The 20,031-nt window shown below is 44.6% G+C and overlaps 1 protein-coding gene and 2 long non-coding RNA genes across 5 annotated transcripts in view; 2 read left to right on the top strand and 1 right to left on the bottom strand.

The window, feature by feature from the left end:
- The first annotated feature begins 269 nt into the window (after nucleotides 1–269).
- On the top strand, nucleotides 270–11,791 carry LOC140001771 (uncharacterized). Of its 2 annotated transcripts, none has more exons than XR_011807304.1 (3): nucleotides 270–1,110; nucleotides 4,055–4,164; nucleotides 11,634–11,791. It is a non-coding gene; the product is annotated as an uncharacterized lncRNA (long non-coding RNA). The 2 variants fall into 2 exon arrangements; XR_011807303.1 differs by lacking the exon at nucleotides 11,634–11,791 and adding an exon at nucleotides 5,786–10,226.
- LOC140001770 (uncharacterized) lies at nucleotides 10,372–13,611 on the bottom strand. The gene is made up of 2 exons (XR_011807302.1): nucleotides 11,963–13,611; nucleotides 10,372–11,785 (listed from the first exon to the last, which is right to left on the bottom strand). It is a non-coding gene; the product is annotated as an uncharacterized lncRNA (long non-coding RNA).
- Nucleotides 13,612–13,901: 290 nt separating this feature from the next.
- FAM83H (family with sequence similarity 83 member H) overlaps nucleotides 13,902–20,031 on the top strand; it is a 30,484-nt gene continuing 24,354 nt past the window's right edge. For both annotated transcript variants that reach the window (XM_005026033.6, XM_005026032.6), the window contains exon 1: nucleotides 13,902–14,739. The gene's annotated coding sequence lies outside the window, so the exon portion shown is untranslated. The remainder of the gene's footprint in view (nucleotides 14,740–20,031) is intronic.

Here is a 20,031-nt window from a genome sequence, read left to right as displayed (position 1 = left end):
TCCATTCCATTCCATTCACATATAACACCTGCTTTTACAACCCCAAGATCCATTGGCACAGCTCTGCAAATGTGTGAAAAGACTAGCTAACTTTTAAGTTCACTTCTGGTTAAGGCCTTAAACAAGCAATTCAAGCAAGATTTAAGTACCTAGAACTAAGCCTGAGAATGAACATTAGAACGATTTAAAGGCACACCACGAAAAGGAAAGAAACATAGGTAAAATGTCACAACTAAATCAAAATGTAAGAAGAAAATCAGGTACTAAGCTGTATGGGTACACACACTAAGGAATACACATTAAACTGGCTCTGTTCTCCTGATACAGTGCATACTGTATCACCACCGATCCAGCTCTGTCAGAACATCCTCAAGTCAGTGGTAGCTGAAGGACACGAAGCAACTCGCAGGCTGAGTCAGTCACTATGTCCCGACAGTCCCGACAGCTGGCCGCTGCCGCCGCGCGGGGCAAAGAGCTGCTTAGTGCTGCCGGCAGGGGGGCGGCCGGGACCGCTCAGGCGCGGGCCGCCGGGCTGCAGCGGCGGTGTCACCCGCCGTGGCCGGGCACCGCCGTTCCTTCGCGGGTCACCGGCTCCGCAGCGCAAACCCGCTCCCGGCCGCAGGAGACGGGCCGGGCCACAGGAGCCAGGTCCTTAAATCTTGCTTGAATTGCTTTGACGACGCAAGAGCTCGACGACGAACGGCCCCAACAGCGAGGCACGGAGCCGTTCCGCCACCTCGAGTGGACGGGAGCCGCGGCCGTACGGCGCGGTCGCCCCGTCTCGGCACGGCCGCTGCCTCCGTGCTGGACCCGGCGGCAGCGCGAGGCCGCCCGGTGACGCCGCCCGGTGACACCGCCCCAGCGCCCAGCTCCGCCCGCGCCCTCAGCCGCGAACCCCTCAGCGGGCAGGCGCCGACCCGCGGGGCGCTGGGTCGCTGTCCGGCGGGGGCGTTCCTTCCAGCGAACACAGACTTATTCCAGCGGCTCTGAATGGAGCAGAACCGAGGGGGGAGGAGGCACTGCGAGAGTGGCACATTCGTGCTCAGCCGCGCGAATCCTGACAGTGGGAGCATGTTTGAACAAAAGTGCTTTAAGAAACTCAAATGCAAGGTACGTACCTGTGAAGAGTAAAGACATGTCTGCAATGAATGTACAGTATTCTTTAAAGCTTATTGGAAAATCTGGGGGCAGCACTCACAGAAAACAAGTCAGCCTAAATTAATAAGATCACGGGATGTAACAGTGGGTGCTTAAATGTGCAAAGGCGCCTAGCAACGTCTGCAACAGAGACTGAGCTACATGTTTGGAAGCTGAAGTTCGACAACTTCAGACAATAAAAAGGTGCAGTTCTTCAACTACAGAAACTACTTACCTGCGGTTTTGCTGAATTCTCAGTCAATCGAAGCAAACATTCTTCTAATATGTTTTCACTGCAAAATGATGATTAGTTTTTCTGGTCTTCTCATGCAAGACAACTGCATTTAAACTGACTTAAGAGATTGGACTGTGCACTTAGTCACATGGTCTGAACTTTTGGGTAGACCTGTGCGGTGTCAAGAGTTGGACTTGATGATCCTTAAGGGTCCCTTCCAACTCAGGATATTCTATGACTTTACACTCTGCGTCTTCTCTACGTGCTACAATACTGATTTATGTAAATAGAATCTACATTAGAAATTAAAATGCAACTTTTACTACTGAAGCTAGAGACCCTGGCAAATGGTGTGATGAGCTCAGATCATAGGGGATCCAGCCTTTTTTCTGGGGGGAGACTTTAACTGGCCAGGCCAAGCATATGCATGTCAGATCATACTGAAAGTTCAGCCACACTGAATTTGAATGCCACCCTATGCTGACAACAATATTGACTGTAATGATTCTTCCTCTTATTCCCCATTTTAGATTGTTAATTTAATGCATTTTTTCACTAAAATCAGAAAAACAAACAAACAAACAAAAAACACTATAAGCATAATAGTGAAATTAGGCAGGACTAAATTTATATTAATGTTCCCACTTCCATACTTCTTTTCAGATGTCAGTCCTGTTATAATAATGTCAGATTTCTCCATAGCCACACTTGAAAAAAATAATCTTTACAATGAAAAATTACCATGAAGAACTGGGAGGGGAATGAAGGAGGCAAGTTTCTGAAGAGACTCCTCCAGTATCTGTGAGCAAAGCAAGGCTGAGAAGTCAAAGACTGGAGTACAATGAATTCTTCAATGATACACAAGCATGTGTTCGCTGCATAAAAAATAAGTTCTATGCTGAGTGCCTGCTGGTAGCTATTACTTCTTGATACTGAGCTGGAATAAGAACAGGAAGATCTTGTTAAACAGCTTCAGACTAGATAGATAGGAGAAAGCAAAGTTACACTTAACCCAGATAAGGTAATGTATACAAATGAAGTGTCTGGAATAGATCAAAAATGGAAGGGGCAGAAAGGGTTAGTCACAGATGTTAAGTCAAAAGGAGCCTTCACTGTCTTCTCTCCTATTATAGTAGTCCAGGGGATCTGAAATGCTAAAGTAAGCAACTCAAGAGATCAAGAAAGATGTGTTACTATTCTCCTCCAGGTCCTGGGTCATGTCAGTTCATCGTCTTCGGTGGAGATGCTGTGTCTCTGTTCCTGGTATACTGATAGTGATCATAGAAGGCCAACTGCTCTTTACAGGATGGAGAGCTGGGGCAAAGCATGACAGTAAGATCTCCTAAGCCAGGTTAGGAGTGTCACCAACCAGAACTCAGTCCCATAATGACTGAACAGTGATGGAGACAGGGTCAGCTGAGAGTCCAGACAACAAGACAAGCTTGTGGTGGCAAGGTAGATCTGAGGTCAAATTAGGAAGTCTGACCACTGGTCAGGGTCAGGTCCAGTGATGGTGACCAGGTTCAGACACAGCTGATTGCTGGGCAGGTCCATAATGACAAAACAGGTCTGAGATGAAGATGGGTAGTCAGTCACGGTTCAGGGCCCAGATAAGCAGGCATGGGCATGGCTGTAGCTGGGATGGAAAGCAATATTCTTCTGATGTAGCTCAAGCAGGACAGAAGGCATCGGCTGAAGGTGAAATGGAGATCCTGGGGCCCATGGACTGAAGGCTAGTGAGGGCCATTATAGCCTGCTAGTGCACTTAGGGCCCTGATATTTACACTGGATGATCATGTTTAGTCCTGTCTCTTCCTGCGTTTCTCCTCTGCAAACTCTATGACATTTGTCATTCATCTGAGATTTATTCCATTATCATTGCTAGCCATTTATAAAATGATGATTCTAACAGTTACTGATATGGCTAAATAATTTTAGAGAAATGAAAAAGATTTGGAGAGACAACCAAGCACAGAATCATAGAATTCTTCTGGACTGCCCTTGTCACCGCTGATTACTAAGAATCTTGTTCCTTCCTAATTTGACTTGAATGACGCAACTTGTAGAGTGGGATCATACACCAGCTAGAAATGCAAACTAGGAAGTGTTTTTGTGCTTTGTCAGGACAAAACAAGCCCTTTCTGCAGGTCACCTTAGTCAGTGCTTTAGAAATAAATATTCTCAGACAGTCCAAATGAGAAAACAGTTGAGCTTGTTCCATCCTATCTTCTAATAACACTGACGATCTCCAAACTTTACTTCTCTCCAATTTCTCTTCTGGGAAATATATTATAGAACATTAGGGGTTGGAAGGGACCTCAGGAGATCATCGGGTCCAACCCCCATGCCAAAGCAGGTTCCTCAGAGCAGGCTGCCCAGGTAGGCGTCCAGACAGGCCTTGAATATCTCCAGAGAAGGAGACTCCACAACCTCCCTGGGCAGCCTGTCCCAATGCTCTATCACCCTCACTGTGAAGAAGTTCTTTCGCATGTCAGTGCAGAACTTCCTGTGCTCTAACTTGTAGCTATTGCCCCTTGTCCTATCCCCACAAACCACTGAGAAGAGGTTGGCTACATCCTTCTGTCCCCCACCCCTCAGATATTTATATTCATTGAGGCGACCCCTCTCAGTCTTCTCTTCTCCAGGCTGAACAGACCCAGGTCTCTCTGCCTTTCTTCATAGGGAAGATGCTCCAGGCCCTGTATCATCTTCGTGGCCCTCCGCTGGACTCCTTCCAGGAGATCCCTGTCTTTCTTGTACCGGGGAGCCCAGAACTGGACACAGTACTCCAGGTGAGGCCTGACCAGGGCAGAGGAGAGGGGGAGGATCACCTCCCTTGACTTGCTGGCCACACTCCTTTTAATGCACGCCAGGATCCCATTAGCCCTCTTGGCCACGAGGGCACAGTGCTGGCTCATGGTCAACCTGTCATCCACCAGGACCCCCAGGTCCTTCTTCTCAGAGCTCCACTCCAGCAGGTCGTCCCCCAGCCTGTACTGATACATGCGGTTGTTCCTTCCCAGGTGCAGGACTCTACACTTGCTCTTATTAAATCTTATTTCCCCACAGCTATAAACAAGCTACTAGCCAGCATACTGTTGTAGAATGAAAGCAGCAACTGTCTTTCCTAAGAACAAACACTAACGTCTTTGCTAGTGTGAGCAATGGCACAGATAATACCTTCAAAGAAGAACAAAGATAATCAAATTATAAGAGAAGTAAAATGGTTGGATAAGCAATATCAATAATGTTGCAAATAAAACTAATGCCTTTTCATTTTTTACTTCCCTTTTAACTTGCTAACAGTTTTGACCAGGACAGGCAGACAAAATAAAGCTTCAGTCCCTGACGCATGAGAGGTGTACGTAGGGAGTGAGGACATAATGAAAGATAAGATTCTGTTAGGCCATGTTTTCAAGTTATAATCCAGCCTGAATAAATCACAGATGAGAATGGTTCTCAACAGCTGGCTTCCTGACCATAGATTTCACATTGATCAGCTAGAGGCAGAAGTCCTTCCAAGCACAGGCTGTCACTTTCTTCCAGTCCTTTGTGATTTCCAGAGGAGAAGGATGAACACTGATATACAGGAGGCAGGTATTTATGTCCTTCTTGTGTATTTTGGCAAGGTTTGTCTACGTGCTATGCCAACAAAATCCTAGAATTGGGCTGAGGACAATACAGCCTCGGACATGCCTTTCCATATTACAGTACACTTCTGCCCTTTCCTGCCAATTGTGTCAATGCACTAATTTGCTGAGCCACTATATGAAATGGATCCAGAAACAATTCAAAAATTTAGTAAGTTTAAAGAGAAAATGTTATCTTTCTCAGTTTATGGTGAAGTGGCAAAGGTATAGGTACAAATGTCAGAAATAAAAAGAAAAAAAAAAAAAAACACAACAGTTAAAATACAAGATGCAAACAAGTTCACGATAATGCCGAGCATCTTCATTACTGTGGACTACCCAAGGAAAGCCAGTAACATTTTTCATGGAATAATCATACTTTAAGCAGCTCCCTCAAGTTCTGGGTAAGTTCTTGTCTCTTCCACCAGTTATTCTAGTCTGTGTTTCCTGCATTAATTCTCAGCATATGCATAATGTTGTCATCTCAGCTCTTTAACTTCTTCTTTGTTTTCAGTATCCTCCTCATCCCTGGTAAGCCTATGTGCTGCAGGTCTGCAGCCAGAAATTGAACTTTTGTGGCTTCATGGATACTTTAGTTGTATATCTCCCTTGCATAAGATAGTGTTTTTATATACATTAGTTTTATAAGAGAAATAACTTTATATAATTTCATCAAAATGACTTGATGCCATAGCATCACTTCTGTTCATGCATCTGTCAGTGCTGCTATTTAAATTCATACTGGTGAATATATGTGTAATTTATGACATGCACTCTTTTGCAGGTCAGAAGCCTGAATGTCCTTAAGCAATAAGGAAAAGCAGAGTCACTTTCCCGAATGGGTACAAATTTCTAAGAACCAAGTGTCCACCATGGGGCACATCAAAATAAATAAATAAATAAATACATAAATATGCAGGAATGGGACCACAGGCTACCATGTATCTGAGACAAGAGTGTGACTGCATGCATTTGTTCACTAGTGAACAACAAGCTGGACTAGCCAGTAGGTGGGAAACAGGTAGGGTGGGTATATGGGCTCCAGATCTGGCTGGGGTATTGGACAGACATTGGAGACATGCTGATACTTAAGGGTTCCATGAAAGCATGCGTGTGTTTGTAAGTCTTGAGAGCGGGGAGTGTAAGTGCTTTCCCTTGAGAACATATATACTGATCAGCCAAATAGGAAAAACAAGACTTGACTGCCTGTATTGAGGTTACTTCTTGTAGTGTTAAATATGACTGCTGTTGATAACAACCCCAGCTGAAGGCACCAAGTTTGGTTCCAGCAGGAAGGCAGAAGGAATCCCAAGGCCCCAGATAGCTGAAGGACACAGCTACTTAGAACATTCCTTAATATTAACCTCCTCGGACAGGAAGAAAAACAGGACAGTTGGACCAAAACATGGTGTATGCAATTATATGTGTAGAAAAATATGACCTATTATGTAACGTTTTGCAGCCATTTATTCATATGTTTACTCATACAAGTGGTGAGAAACTCATTCACAGATTAAATAGGCTGCAGAACCATTGATCTGAACCGATAAAACTGATACAGCATGTATTCACAAGATCTAACTGGAGGAAAAAAATGATACCTAATCAATAGTCAAGTATCATCAAAGTCCTGCCTTAAGAGTAGAAAAGAGCTTACTGAGCCCTGCATGTGGGAATATCATTATTTCAAGCCAAAAGCCACTACAATCACAAAGTTCGTATACCTGTTTTATCTTCATTCACTCTGTGGCTCAGTGAGCAGCAATCAGCCATATCCATTACTGATCACACAGATGTTTGTGCTATGCGTTGGTTCAGCCTACTGTATCACCTAGTTGAAATACAGCTACAGACAAAATTTCCTAGGATAGGGAATAGAAAGCTGCTGTGGACAGAATGCTGTGTGCATTCTGTGTAAGCAGAATGCAGAATAGCCTGCCCATCTTTTCAAGCAGGGTCACTGTTACTTTGTTTGCTGCTTTCTCTCTGGGTGTTGAAGTCTAACAGCTGTAACAACTGCTGCAATCTGAAATTAGGTACACTTAATTCTGATTACTTTGTTTTATCCCACTGTAGCATCATGTCATTAACCCATATTATAAGCAATCTGGGCCAGCAAATGTCTCTTTCCTATTGGCTCTTTGTTTAAAGGTAGTCAGCATAAAAGAGCCCTGGCGAAGACATTAGTCACAAATCGTAATTATCTACGGGTATTACTAAATTAATCCAGTATGACAATAAAATTAGTAAAAAAAAATTAAGAAATGCATCGGCTGACAATTCCTTAAAAATAACTAGTATTATATTGGAAATAATAAGGAAAAATAAACATAACCAACCTTCTGAATAATAAAGCAGCAAAACATTATTAATAGTTGGGGGGTGGTGATGTACGTGAAGCAGGGGCTAGACTGTGTGGAACTTAAAGTTAGCGATGGCAAAGTAGAGAGCCTCTGGGTAAGGATTAAGGGACGAACAAATAAAAAGGATGTCGTGGGAGTCTATTACAGACCATCCGGCCGGGATGACAACACCAATGAATTATTCTTTGCGGAACTAAGAGATACCTTGAGATCAACTCCCCTTGTACTTATGGGTGACTTCAACTTGCCAGACATCAACTGGGATTACCACACGGCTGACAGTAGCAAGTCCAGGAGGTTCATAAAGCACCTAGATGATAACTTCTTGGTGCAGGTGCTAAGCCAACTAGGAAAGATGCCCTCCTTGATGTGTTGCTGGAAAACAGAGAGGGTCTTGTGGTAGACATGGCAATTGGCAGCCGTCTCAGTCATAGTGACCATGAAGTGGTTGAGTTTAGAATTTATGGTGACAGAAGGAGAACTGCCACCAAAACTTCATCACTGGATATGGGGAAAGCAGACTTCAGGCTGCTCAGGGAACTAGTCAGCAAGGTCCCCTGGGAAACTGCTTCTGAAGGCATTGGCATTGATCAGTGCTGGTCAGTCTTTTAAGCACTGCCTCCTAAAAGCACAGGATCAGGCAATTCCAAAATATCGGAAGTCAAGCAGGTGGGGCAGAAGGCTAGCCTAGCTGACCAGGGATCCTCTTCTGGAGCTTAGGCAGAAAAAGAAAATGTGCGACTGCTGGAAGGAGGGTCAGGCGATGTGGAAGAAATACAGGGACACTGTTTGTATGGAGAAAATTCATGTGGCCAAAGCCCAATTAGAGTTGAAGCTGGCCAGGTCAGTGGGAGGCAATAAAAAGGTTTTTTTTTTTAGATATGTGACAGAAAAAAAGAGGGCCAAAGAAAACATAGGTCTGCTGCTTGATGGGGAAGGTCACCTCACAGACAAGGACATAGGCAAAGCAGAGATGTTTAATGCCTTCTTTGCCTCTGTCTTCAACGCTGATGATGGGCTTCAGGACCCAGGGTGCCCTGAGCTAGAGAACCATGACAGTGGGAATGATAAACTCCCAACTGCCCCTGAACATGTGTGGGATTTGCTGCTCCACTTGGATCAGTACAGGTCCATGGGTCCAGATGGGATTCATCCCAGGGTGCTTAGAGAGCTGGCTGACATCATCATGGAACCTCTCTCAATTATTTTTCAATGGTCTTGGGAATTTGGAGTGGTCCCAGTAGACTGGAAGCTGGCAAATGTACCAATTTTCAAGAAGGGCAAGAAAGAAGACCCTGGCAATTATAGGCCTGTCAGTCTCACATCAGTGCCTGATAAAATTATGGAGAAGATTATCCTTGAAGTTACTGAAGCGTACCTGAGGGACAATGCAGTCATTGGTCCCAGACAACATGGGTTCATGAGGGGCAGGTCCTGTTTAACAAATCTGATTTCCTTTTATGGTAAGATCACCCATCTAGTCAATCAAGGGAAACCAGCTTATGTGATCTTTTTGGATTTCAGTAAAGCTTTTGACACAGTTTCCCATAGGATCCTACTGGACAAAATGTCCACCATACAGCTAAACAAAAACATCATACGATGGGCGAGCAATTGGCTGACGGGCAGGGCTCAAAGGGTTGTGGTAAATGGGGCCACATCTGGCTGGTGGACGGTCACCAGTGGGATCCCCCAAGGCTCCATTTTAGGGCCAGTCCTCTTCAATGTTTTTATAAATGATTTGGATGTAGGACTAGAAGGTGTTTAGAGCAAATTTGCCAGTAACACTAAACTTGGAGGAGTTGTGGACTCTGTTGAGGGTGGAAAGGCCTTGCAGAGAGATCTGGACAGATTGGAGAGCTGGGCGATCACCAACCGCATGGTTAACAAGAGCAGGTGCTAAGTCCTGCACTTGAGACGGGGCGACCCTGGCTATACATACAGACTGGGCAATGAGACGCCGGAGAGCAGCCCCGCAGAGGGATCCGGGGGTTTTGGTTGACAGCAAGTTGAATACGAGCCAGCAGTGTGCCCTGGCAGCCAGGAAGGCCAACCGTATCCTGGGGTGCATCAAGCACGGCATTTCTAGTCGGTCAAGGGAAGGGATTGTCCTGCTCTACTCTGTGCTGGTGTGGCCTCACCTCGAGTACTGTGTGCAGTTCTGGGCACCACAGTATAAAAAGGACATAAAATGTCAGAGAGTATCCAGAGAAGGGCTACAAAGATGGTGAAGGGTCTAGAGGGGAAGATGCATGATAGGCAGCTGAGGTCACTTGGCCTGTTCAGCCTGGGAAAGAGAAGGCTGAGGGGAGATCTCATCGCAATCTACAGCTTCCTCACGAGGGGGAGTGGAGGGGAAGGCACCAATCTATTCTCTTTAGTCACCAGTAATAGGACCTGAGGGAATGGTGTCAAGCTGAGACAGGGAAGGTTTAGGCTAGACATCAGGAAGAGGTTCTTCACTGAGAGGGTGGTCGCACACTGGTACAGGCTCCTCAGGGAAGTAGTCACTGCACCAAGCCTGTCGGAGTTTAAGAAGCATTTGGACTGTGCACTTAGTCACATGGATTGAATTTTTGGGTAGACTGGTGTGGTGCCAGGAGTTGGACTTAATCCTTATGGGTCCCTTCCAACTCAGGATATTCTATGATTCTAGTTATTGGAAACTTATTATATGATTGGAAAGGTAATATCCTAATTCTGTAAGTGTGATGAAGAAGTATTTTTTAGACCATTAGCAATGAGATCACCTCTGTCATGAACTCCCTTCTTAAAATCAGGCATTCTAGATAATTTTCACTCTAGAGTAAAACAGACACTGGCTCAGGAAACATCAAACCTATTTAAAGTTCAGAAAACGTGGAAGAGCTGATAATGGTAACATAATGTTGCTGATTCATTTGTATATACAGCAGTAGTGTGCCTGACAAAAGTATCTCTACAGTTTGATAGATTTTTAAGCTAGAAGAAAAAAAAGTCAATAAATACAGTTTAAAGGATGGGAGAAGAGATTTAAAAATGTTGTTTATTTAATTTACTGAAGAGAAGACTGAAAGGTGATGTGTTTATGTTAGCTGAATTATTGACAAATATTTAAGTCAAATATAGGTTACTAGACTCAATGCAGAAGACTAAATTCTATGTACATTATAACATAGTAGACTGTAGCAGAAGAGCGATAGTTTTTTCTGGCCATAAGCTTTATGAAGGCAAGTGACACTACACTGACATTCGCCTCAAATACGGTATCCAGGAAGAATACTTCAAAAGGGATCTTGCTTGCTGGTAGAAATTAGAGCCAGAGTTTATGTGGATTTTACATTCCTTGACAGATAATTTTAAACTTTATTACAAATAATTATTATTTAAGGAATAAAAGGTTTGTAAGGCCACACACTGAAACCTTGTTGAAAATTTTTGTGAAACAATCACAAAAAAAATAATTTGTGAACCAATCTTTATTTGACCTTTAGGGGGATTTGAAAATTCATGTTTCAGTATCATACATGAAAAAGACCTAAACTAAATGAAACTTGCTCTCCTTACAGTCATCTTTGGTTCAGCTCAACCTAAATGTCATCTTCAGATTAGAAGTGCTATTTATCCCATCTAAATTTAGGTGTTTCTATATAAGATAGCTGATTCATCTCCCTCTGTACTCAGTGGGGTTTAGCTGTAGTTCACCTCTGTTTTCGAAGATCTGAATAGCATCCTAGACTCCATTGACATAGTAAAAAGCCCTCCAAAGACTATAAAATGATCATGGGTAACTTGCTGTGTTGTGGACACCTACATTGTAATCAACAATGTTGAGTCAAATAAATTCTGCCTTACATACATATATCATTACCAGGATGCTATTGGCAGTATCATCACTTTTTTGGCCTCCTTTGGAATGGTGTTTGAGTTACAATTAAATGGAAGGACAAATAAAGACAGAACTGTATCTTAAACTATTCACTTAAAAAAAGGAGACAATGTAATTTCTTAGACTAACAAATAGATATGAAAGAGCTTTGAAATTTCTTTACAACAAATGTGCTAAACCTGCTTCTTTAACATTGTCAACAGAGTATTAGGTACTTCAGGAAGCACACTCTAGGCTGTACTCCTGTCTGTGAATCTCACAAACAACCTTCACTTCTTAAAGATGCCGTATTATAACTGGAGTGAGTTATGACTGAACTGCTGATAACCAGTCAGGGAAGGAATCAACTTCATCTTTGCAAGAGACCCTTTACTTACAATGTTAGTTTTCTTTGCCATTAGGGAAAATGCCAGATGACCCGGACTCGAAGCCAAGCAGCTTACAAATAGCACACAGCCCTGTGCATCTCTTGGCACAACCTGTGTACATCATCAAGACAGCACAGAAGGTTCAGATCACCTCATGGATGAAAACCAGCCGGTCAAAGCAGAACCTGAGTCATGGTCATAATGTTAAATAAAGTATTTTGGAAAGCCTTCTATCACATATACCTTCCTTTGGCTGAAGGTACACACAATTGGAGCAGTCAGTGTTGTTTAGACATATTATCAGACTCACAGGCATCAGCGGCAATAAAAAAATCAATTACAAGTTAGAAAAAGCAAATCACCATGAGGGTGGTCAAGCTTAGGAACAGGAACTGAATGAAGCTGTCGGATCACTGTCTTTGGAGATACTAAAAAAAAACACAGAAAATACTACTGAATAACATGATCTAATGGATTCTGAATTGAATGGGGATGCTGGACTATTTGTTTCCAAGGTGACTTTTCAAACCAAAATTATTCTATGATTTCTTTCTATACTCAGATAACAGTCTTTCTATACTCAGATAACAGTAACAACTAATACATTCAGCTGTCTTTTATTATCTATAAGATTCAATCTTATCCCAGTAGATGATGACCACAGTTATTCATGCTTTTGAACAACTGCATTAACCAACCATGCTTCAACTTTACATAATACAGCAGAGTATCTCCTCAGCAATGTGTTAACCACAAGAGCATCAAACTGACCAAGTACTCCTTACACTGGCTTCTTTGGATAAACACCTTTGGATAAATTCTAAGTTATGCTTCTTACCTCCAGGGTGTGCACATGGAAAATACAAAGATCATCTGAAGATCTAAATTTTGATGGAGATTGTCATAACCATCCCAATGGCACAACAGAACTTTCCACCAGAAAGCAAATTTGCTTAGGCTTACTTGTATTTCAAAACATTTATTTGATCTTGCCTTTTCTAACAAAGATAGCAACCTACACGTTGAAAACAAGAACAACATAAAAACTTTATCAAAGGAAAATATTCCAAGACATACACAATTACACCAGAGAAGAGGAAAACAGCAAGACAAAGCAGAGATAAGTCACGTGATGGATGGATGATTGCTGCTGGAAACATCTACTTGCAGCTGAAACCACTGACAGATAAGAAACTACAGAGTTCAGATTGTTTTACCTCCATGGATGGCCATCCATCCTGCATTCTTTGTATCCCTAAAAGGTGTAATTCTTGAAGTCTTCAACTAAGCACTCAAAGTAAGTGGGGCATTGTAAATAGAATATTCCTGCTCCAGTTCCTTTCCTCCAAAATAGAGATAATCACACCATCACAGCCCAATTGAGTACTTAGAAATTAATTGATGTTTGTTGAGCATTCCAGCAGTATACTGATGAATAGCACGGCAACACCTACATGGAAGTTAATAACTCCATTCAGTCTGGTGCTTAAGTGGCGTGTGGTGAATAATGCCCTGGGCAACACAGTGAAGGATGATTAAAAGCTGTATTTACTGGTTACCTCCTCAGTTGGAACTCTCTCCGTCCTTTTGCATTGAGTGAAATAAGCTCCTTCTGAAAAATTTCCCACAAGGACGCTACTGATGTCTGTACAACCGTGCACATTTCCAAGCTCTGAAGACATCCCCTCCTGTCTTGGCTCCTTAATATTAAATTACGCTTTGTAACGCTTACACGAAATTATCATACAACACATGACCATACAGAAGGAAGCAAGACCCAGGAATGGACGGTACGGGATGCGCGGGCACGCCCTGACCGCGCTGTGCGTGCACATGCACCACGCATCACGGCTCACCCGGCCGCGCCCGGCCTTCCTGTGCCGCTCGCCCTCGGCCACAGCGCCCGGCCTCCCCCCGCGCCCTCGCTGCAGGGCCCCGTCCCGCCGTCCTTGCGCTGCGCGGGCACCCAGGCGCCGCCAGCAGGATAAGCTCAACGAGCGCCGAGGCCACGTTCCCCGCCTCTGGAACATGGCGCCCGCGTCGCCCCGGCCCGGGCCCCGGCCCCGGCCCCAGCCCCGCCCCCGCCCCCGCCCGCCGCGGTGCCCGGGCCCGCCAGAACCGGGCTGCCAGGCCTGAGTCACCGCCGCCTCCCGCGGAGCCGCCTCCCGCCGCGCCCTCCCAGCCGCCCGGGCACCGCCCGGCACACAGCAGCCGCGGCGGTTGCCAGGCTGAATAAGATAGAACATGAAAGGCGAAATAACAGGAGCTGCCACGCCCGGGGCTGCGGGGAATCTCGCTTAACCCTTCTCAGCCTGCGCTTGAAGCTGGCTCCAACTCCACGCGCGGCTGCAGTGCCAGCAGGACAGCCCCTCTGCCAGCGGGGCCGGGGTGCAAATGACAGTGTACGGGGCGGGGGGGCCGCGCAGGGAGACGGGGGAGGCACGGCTATGGCCTCAGATACACTTCCGCACAGCACCCCCAGGGAGACAGGAGGGGCCGCGGGTACAGCCTCAGGTACTCTTTAAGGGCACTCCCAGGAAGATGGGGGTGCGTGGGCATGGCCTCTGGTACCTTTCAGAGGCATGCCAGTGCCCTGCTGTGGAAGAGGGAGGCCGAGGGTCCAGCACTCCAGTCACTCCTGTTGGGATGGTGCCATGGCCCAGGCCCTATGGGCGCACAGTGCACAACACAACGGTCTCCCCAGCATGGACCCCTGAGCATGACAAGTCCCTCCAGAGCCCAAACCCTCAATTCCAGGGCAGCTACTGGACTACGGTGTGCATGAGCTAAACCTGGGACTGGCAGCCAGGGTCCCTGCACGGCTGTCAGTACTGAGCCTGCTTCCCAGGCCTGCTCCAAGGCCCAGGCCTGAGCTGGTCTGACAGGCTCCGGGCAGACGGAAGGGAGAGGCCGCCTGCGGCTCAGGAATGTGCAGCCCTTATCTCTGGCTCCCCTGCAATCCTGGGGAGGGAATAACTCTCCGGAGTTTGCCTTTCTCTCGCTCTTACTCACCCTCTGCCCTGGGTGGAGCTTGATTCTCGCTGGATTGGAGGTGCCCGTGAATCAGGCTGCAGGCACGTCCAGGGGAGCGGAGAGCTGGAGAGCACGACCCACCACCTGCCCTGGCTCACCTGGGAAGGTAGGAGAAGTTCAGGCACCTCCTGGGGTACCTGAATGGCTTCGTGAAGTGGTGGGCAGGGGCTGGGGAGGTCCTCTCCTGCTCTTCTGCGCAGGACTCAGTGCTCAGGATTTGGGGCAGGGACTTTCTGCAGGTAGTTTGTGGGCAGGAGATGGCTACTTTGTGGGGCCGAAAGGTTCTAGTAGCAGGAGCTCCCATCTGTGCCATGACTGCAGTAGGAGGAGAAACCCAGTAGGAGACAGAAGAGGTGAGTGGGGAGGGAGAGTGCTCCAGCACAGTCGGACAGCACTGTGGCTAGTGAGGGAAGAGACCTGTTGTTTCTTAGGTAGCCTGATCAAAACTTATCAGTGAATGCTTCGCTGAGCCTGTGGCCCATCTCCTTTGAGAAAGCCCCAGGGAGGGTACATTTCCAGACTTAGCCCTGTCCTCAGGAAGAGATCTCACAGCTTGACTCAGCTTCCCACGACAGAGTCTGAGCTGGCCATCTCCTTGGACAGAAAACCCTGTAGGCATGTGTGCTCAGATGACTGGGATGAGGACTTTGCTGGTTGTACGGCTGGAAGAGCCAAGGTCTGCAGCAGGCAAAGAGCCATGAGACATCTGTTGAGGCCCACTGCACCCATACTTGCTTTGACCTCACTCCGCATGCATGGGTGTGTAGCTGTCTGCTGACATGGCTTGCAAGCAGCGACACAGACGTTCATGCACGTACATGTAAAAGCACAGACAGATGCGTGTGGACACATGCATGCACAGGCACACACGCATATAGCTAATTTTTTCCACAGATGTGAGCCTTCTGGTTTTGTGTGTGCACAGAGAGGAAGGGGAAGGTCTTGTATTCGTGGCACTAAAATGACTGAGGTCAACAGAATTCAATTATGGCTTTTGTCTGGCCTAAGGACCAACGTTCTCTATCTTCTAAAACAGTTAAAGGGGAAGGAGACACTTGGAGAGGGACAGAAGCCTTTAAAAACCTTATTCTGCTGAAATAAATTAATGCATGAAAGTTACAATAAGCTCAGCTGTAAATACAGGAGTAACAACTCTAGGTAACAAACCAGCCCCCAAGCAGAGCAGTGACACACTGCAGAACACAGGTGGTCGGTATCCCTTTGCACAGCTTACAATAGCATGTGTTTTCATTGAACAGTGAGTAAAGAAAGAGACAAGCAGTCAGAAAAAAGATAGCAATTCTTCACCCCTTTGCAGGGGCACAGGGTTGCAGTTTGGTGAGGCAAAGTTATTTTAATTTTGGCCTAACTCCCATTGATCTGGTGGGCTTCAGAGATGTGTATGAATTACTGAGAGCTGTATTTGCTTGTCGCGTGGCAATGCAAATAGGAGTATATTGAGGAAGAAAAAAGTTATGCTTATTGTGTGTCTGCAGGGAAAATTGCATGCCAAAAGAAAAACCAAAAATGTCATACCAGAGTCTGGTTTGATTGTGACAGTGTAGGATCGTGAAACAGGAAAAAGATACCTGTCTTTTCTTTCTCAGTGTTCAGGCAATCTGAATTTTCTGAGCAACAAAAATTTAGCCCCAAACCTTGTAGTATTGGACTTTTTTCTATTTTATAAGTGGAACACTTTTGGACTGCTTATCATGCCTCATTTGGCAGGTCTTAATGAGGAAGAACAGTTTTGTGAATAGATTTCTAAAATCTAAGTCATGGTATGGGGTAGAGTAAAGGCCACGGGTTGCATGCAGTTCTCCAAATTATGTGTTACATTATTTGGCCTTTTTCTTGAAGTTATACACGTTCACTAGTACATAAAGAAAGAAGCAAAAGGATTGACCGAACGAGAGTAAATTCGGCATAAGTGTTGCCAGTGCTTCAGGTAATCTCTCTGTAGAGGCCCCTTTTGCATGCAGAATCACACTTCAGTTTTCGGTTTGTGTTAGCATACGTAAGTAGCTGTAAACATTGAATTTCGGCCTAGTAACTTTCTGCAGGCTGGATTTACACATACCACTTCATGCTCTTTATTGCATAAGACAGTTAAGATTGACATGCTGTCTCAATAACCACTTCACAAGGAAAATTATGACATGTAATTTTTCTTTTACTTTTCCTTTCCATTGTGCTGTAGGAAGATCCCATGGACATTCCAAATGTATGGCTACAGCAAAGAATATTTTGTGGGATCCCTTGCACAGAGTAGCAAGCAGAGGGGAATGGGAGTCCAGCAGGTGGTCTGAAGTGCTGACCAGGTTCCCAGTTCTGCTCTGCCACATGCTGGTAGCACACAGTATGTTTACTACTCACCTTGGTCATTATATCAGTTCATAGGGTGAGCTAGCAAACATATGTAATACGGAAGATAAAGTTGTAATCTGTGGAAGCTCAGTGAACAAACTGATTAAATGAGTCGAAGCAGTGTTTTATCTAGTGACTGTGACTTCAGATGAAATTAAACTCCTAGACCACAGCAGGCTAATACAGTGTTTTTTAAAACGAGGACTGTGATTCATATAAAACCATATAGAGTAAAGAATTTGATCACATTCACTCAGATGCTTTGACATAGGGTGATAGTAGGGGCTGCTCAGATAACCAGAAGAGAAAGCCTATAGTTATACATATGGCATTGTAATAGGAATAACAAATTTCATATTTTTATATTCTAAACAGAAAGTTTAACAGTAACCCAGGCTTTGAGCCTACAACCAAGAGAACTTTAGAATGTGAACACAGAGACTTCAGCAGAAAATGCAGAAAGGAAGATTGAAAGAGGAAGGATAATTGCTGTGAGGATTTAGCAGATGCAACTGTGGCTGAGAAAGTGTCTAATTCACTTAGTGTGAATTAGTTAATGTACTGCCCACATTTCACGAGACTGTTCTGCGGAACATATCTAAGCCTTACTTGGTGAGAAGAGCAGTTAATAGGAAGGTAATTAAGTCTCCAGTGTGGTCCAGAATCCAGTGTTTTTCCAGCCACAGCTCTTGTAAAATTTCCATGGCAATACATTATTTCTAAACCAGGAAATTCTGGAGTATCCTTGAAAACTGAAAGATCTCTACATCAAGTTTCTGATCTACAAGAACATCACAATGAGATTGGCAAGTAAGAGGCCTTAAATTGAGAAACCCTTTCTCAGAAGAAGTTTAATACTTAGTATAGAAAGCTAGCACACACAGGAGTAGCTCTTGGAAAGGATGAGCATAGCTGTCACTATTAATTGACTGCTGCAGCAGGATTACAAAGCACTAGCCATCCCTCCATTACACAATGCAGAATTAAAAACAAACAAACAAAAAGACAGAAACACCTCAAACAGTATTCCAGGAGACAGGTCCACCCCCCAGTCGTTTACTTACTACAGCATTTTCTTGAGAGCAAACCAACATTTTCCATGTCATGTTACCACAATGCCAGCCCAAGTAGTTTTACCGTAGGCAATACTGTTCTCTCCTAAAGCTGACCCTCCCAGAATGTTAGCAACCTGTTTTCCTATCTTCCTTTTTATCAAGCCAAATATAATTTTTAAATAGTTTGTTTGTAGACTTTGGGGGTTCAGAATATTTTGGAAATGTGAAAATTTTTCACAGCCCACCATAAGGAAATATGTGATGTCATTTAACATGACTGTATGGGCCAGCTGTGGCCTGCTCATTCTTGCCTTCTGGATCACAGTTTGAAAATCACTGCTTCACATTTTTCTACAGGATATAATTTTGATGACGCTCAAAATCACTGATTCATTTCTTCACCTGAGTTTGGCAAATACTGATTGTTGAGAGAGGTTTTGTGTCTGTGTTTGGAGACTAGCAGGCTAACGTAAATTCTTTTAAGTTGCCCTTCTTTTCTTGCTGTTATCCAGGGCAATGAAAAGACAAGGTGTTCAAAAGCTCAGCAAATTGTGCATATACTTGCATATAAATGTGGGGTCTTGGGCAGAGATCAGATCTTACTACCCCTTTCCAACCAATATGAGACAGCCTTTGCTTCCTCTCAGGCAGTTTCCTATGCTGGTGTATAGAACACTGTAAAGACCTCAGCTTTTGGGAGTGTCTTAAAGCAGAGAAGCAGGTCCAGCCAGGGAAGTCATCATTTGAGAGAGGCAGACTAAGAACTTGCCATGCAGGCAAAACACGTAACAACAAGCACTGGAGTCAGCACTGGAAAGGAAGATAGAGACAGCTTGAGGTGCTGAGGCATCACCGGGGGCTGACATCAGGCAGCAGCAGATGAGAGGGAAAGGAAACACTGAGCCAGTTTACTTTTGCTTAGACTGGAGAAATACAATCCACCACTTTTGATTCACACCTGGCACAGAGGAGAATGAAGAAAAATGCAGGTCTGTTTTTCTTTTTCTTTTTTTTTTTTTTTTTTTTTTTAATTGTAGGGCTTTATGGTCTTACAGTGATCATTCAGACAGCATTGTTGAGACTAGAATTTCATGGTGCTCTTCTAGAAAAAAAAAAAAAAAGTCCAATGAAATGGAACAATGTCAAAAGGCATTCAATGATGCACAAACCAACAAGGTCTGTATTTTTTCCATTTTCTGATCTTAGTTTTAGTCTGAAGGGAGGTTTTTTACATAGCTAGCTTTATCTGTCACTTTTCCCTCCTCTGCCTTGATTAAAGATTTCCTTATGACAACTTTTTTCTCTGCAGAGGTACTTGTAGACTGTGATCACATCATCTCATACTGTTTTCAGTATTAAGTGGGTGACATTCTCTGATCTGATAGCTTTACTGGATCACAAAACTGATTGCTAGTGTTAAGTATCAAACAAAGTCACTCCCAATTACACCAGTGTGAACAGAACCAGACCTCAGGCCAAGCCAGAAGGAAATTTCCCAAGGAGACTCTCTCCTCAAATCATCAGGTCCTGATAACTGCAAAGGGATAGCTGCATGCTCCTTTCTCTCCTCCTGTTTCTCCTCTGCCAGTGTGTTTTGGCTGGGGAGGGGAGTAATTACATTGGTAACTACATGTACAGAGGTGCACTGGCACAGGAGCAACCAATGCAGTGTCTTTGGGAAAGCCTAAGCAGATGGGTGGGGGAAATCTTTGCTGTTGAGAGATTGAATCCCGTCTCTCATCAGTCCATTTTATCTGCCTTCATCTCCTACTTGTTAAGTTTTCAAAACGCTCCTTCGTGCTTTCCTTTATCCACTGCCCCTAAGCATGGGAGGAGTTACTCATAAACAGCTACAAAGTCTGCCTTCCTTTTCTCCTTCAGCTTCCTCCTGAAGAAAAACAAGAGTCCCATATTACCATGCTAAAAAGTAACTTCTGAGGAGCCAGTGTACTGAATACTTGTTTCTTTATACTGCC

This window comes from Anas platyrhynchos, chromosome 2 (assembly GCF_047663525.1).
Source record: "Anas platyrhynchos isolate ZD024472 breed Pekin duck chromosome 2, IASCAAS_PekinDuck_T2T, whole genome shotgun sequence".
NCBI lineage: Eukaryota > Metazoa > Chordata > Aves > Anseriformes > Anatidae > Anas > Anas platyrhynchos.
Note: the sequence above shows the minus strand (reverse complement) of the source record. Positions and strands in the feature narration are given on the sequence as shown.